Raw genomic sequence first — 3,204 nt, 5'->3', positions numbered from 1 at the left:
TCTTTTCTCCATTTATCATGATGCTGCTTATAGGTCCAGTTGTGAGAAATTTTGTTTTCTTTATACTGAAACGTAATCCATACTGCAGACTGTATTCTTCAATCATCATCAGTAAGTGCGTCAAGTCATCCTCACTTTCAGCAAGCAAAGTTGTGTTGTCAGTGTATCACAGGTTGTTACTGATTCTTCCTCCAATTCTGATGCCACGTTTTTCTTCATGTAGTCTAGCTTCTCAGATTATTTGCTCAGCATATAGATTGAATAAGTATGGGGAAAGGACACACTCCCTTTTTGATTTAAAACCATGTAGTGTCCCCTTGTTCTATTCAAATGACAGCCTCCTGGTTTATGTACAGGTTCCTCATGAGTACAATTAAGTGTTCGGGAATTCCCATTCTTCTCAATGTTATCCATAATTTGTTATGATTCACACAATCAAATGCTTTTGTATAGTTAATAAAACGTAATTAAACATCTTTCTGGTATTCTTTTCTTTAAGCCAAGATCAATCTGACATCAGCAATGATAACCCTTGTTCCATGTCCTCTTCTGAATCCAGCTTATATTTCTGGAAGTTCTCTGTCAATATACTGCTGCAACCCCTTTTGAATTATCTTCAGTAAAATTTTACTTGCTTGAGGTATGAATGATATTATTCAGTAATTTCCACATTCTGTGGGATCACTTTTATTTTGAATGGGCATAAATATGGATCTCTTCAAGTCAGTTGGCCAGGTAGCTGTCTTCCAAATCTCTTGGCACAACCGAGTAAGTGCTCCCAACATATCATCCGTTTGTTGAAACATCTCAATGAGTGTTCTGTCAATTCCTGGTGCCTTGTTCCTCACCAATTTCTTCAGTGCAGCTTTGACTTCTTCCTTCAGTACCATTGGCTCTTGGTCACATGCCACTCCTGAAATGAATGAGCATCGACCAGTTTTTTTGGTACAGTGACTGTGTATTCTTTTCATGTTCTTTTGAAGTTTCCTGCATCATTCAATATTTTGCCCATAGAATTTTTCCATATTGCAACTTGAAGCTTAAATTTTTTCCTCAGTTCTTTCAGCTTGAGAAATGCTGAGCATGTTCTTCCCTTTTGGTTTTCTAACTCCAGGTCTTTACACATTTCATTATAGTAATTGGCTTTGTCTGCTCGAGCTGCTCTTTTGAAATCTGTTCAGCTCTTTTACTGTGTCATTTCTTCCATTTGCTTTAGCTACTTTCCATTCAAGGGCAAGTTTCAGAGTCTCTTGTCATTCATTTTGGTCTTTTCTTCTTTTCTTGTATTTTTAATGACCTTTTGCTTTCTTCATGGGTGTTCTTGATGTCATTCCACAATTCTTCTGGTTTTCAGTCATTGGTCTCCAAAGACCACCATTGCAATATGATGTCTGATTTCTTGACTGCTGCTTCCATTGGGGTTGAATGAGGGGATGACAGAGCAGAGCAGCAGCCAGGGATCCAGGTAAGGGGAGGTATCCAGGCCACACCCCCACCATCCAGGAAAGCAGGGGAAAGACAAGCAAGGGGGACAACAAAGCAGAGCAGCACCAGGGATCCAGGTAAGGAGAGGGCAGAGAGATTTTGAACAGCTAATCGAGACAAACTCATCTGTCAATTTGTCATACTATTGTGCATTGTGTGTTGCTGTGAGGCTTGAGGCTGTGCCACCAGTGTTTCAAGTGCCGGCAGGGTTGCACATGATGCACAGGTTTCAATGCAGCTTATAGACTGAGACAGACTAGGAAGAAGGAAGATGCCATCCACTTCTCAAAGAATTGGCCAGGGAAAACCTTATGAATGGCAGAGAAGCACCTTATTACACTATCTCATTTAATCTTCACAAACAACCAGTGAGGTAAATATCATTATCATTATTTTAGAGTATTGTTGTTGCTGTTGTTAGGTGCCATGGAGTCAACTCTGACTCATAGCAACCCTATATACAACAGATTGAATAATTGCCTGGTCCTGAACCTTCCTCATAATCCTTGCTATGAACCCATCCTTGCAGCCACTGTGTCAATCCATTTTGTTAAGGGTCTTCCACTTTTTCACTGACCCTCCACTTTACCAAGCATGATATCCTTCTTCAGGGAATGGCCCCTTCTGAAAACATGACCAAAATAGGTGAGACAAAATCTGGCCATTCTTGCTTCCAAGAAGCATTGTGACTGCACTTCTTCCAGGAGAGATTTGTTTGTTCTTCTGGCATTCCCATGTTACTTTCAGTATTCTTTACCAACACCACAATTCAAAGGCATAACTCTTCTTCTGTCTTCCTTATTCATTATCCAGCTTTCATATGCATGTGACGCTATTGAAAATACCTTAGTCTTCAAAGAGATATCTTTGCTCTTCAGCACTTTAAAGAGGTCTTTTGCAGCAGATTTGCCCAGTGCAATACAATGTCTGATTTCTTGACTGCTGCTTCCATTGAAATTTATTGTGAATCCAAGTAATAGGCCATCTTTAAAAACATAAATCTTTTCTTCATTTATCATGATGCTGTTTATTTGTCCAGTATTGAGGATTTTTATTTTTTTTTATTTTGAGGTACAATCTATACTACAAACTGTAGTCTTTAATTTTCATCAATAAGTTCTTCAAGTCATCTTCACTTTCAGTAAGGAAGATTGTGTTGTTTGCATGTCGCAGGTTGTTAATGACTCTTCCTCCAATTCTGATGCCACGTTCTTCATCATTTAGTCCAGCTTCTAGGATTATTTGCTCAGTATACAGATTGAATAAGTGTGATGAAAGGATACAACCCTTACACATAAATTTCCTAAGATTAAACCATGCAGTATTCCCTTGTTGTGGTCAAATGACAGCGTCCTAGTCTATATACACATTCCTCATGAGCACAACTAAGTGTTGTGGAGTTCCCATTCTTCTCAATGTTATCCATAATTTGTGATGATCTACCAAGTTGAATGTTTTTGCATAGTCAATAAAACACAAGTAAACATCTTTCTGGTAATCTTTGTTTTCAGCCAAAGTCCGTCTGACATCAGCAATGATATCCTCTTTCTACATCCTTTTCTGAATCCAGTCTGCATTTCTGGAAGTTCCTTGTCAATATACTGCTGTAACAGTTTTTAAATTATCTTCAGAAAGATTTTACTTGCTTGTGATATTAATGATATTGTTCAATAATTTCCACAATCTGTGGAATCACCTTTCTTTGGAATGGGTACAAAT

Source organism: Orycteropus afer, unplaced genomic scaffold (assembly GCF_000298275.1).
Source record: "Orycteropus afer afer isolate SDZICR_OR568_19922 unplaced genomic scaffold, OryAfe1.0 scaffold00505, whole genome shotgun sequence".
NCBI lineage: Eukaryota > Metazoa > Chordata > Mammalia > Tubulidentata > Orycteropodidae > Orycteropus > Orycteropus afer.
The sequence above is the reverse complement of the archived record's forward strand: the minus strand, read 5'-3'. Positions refer to the sequence as shown.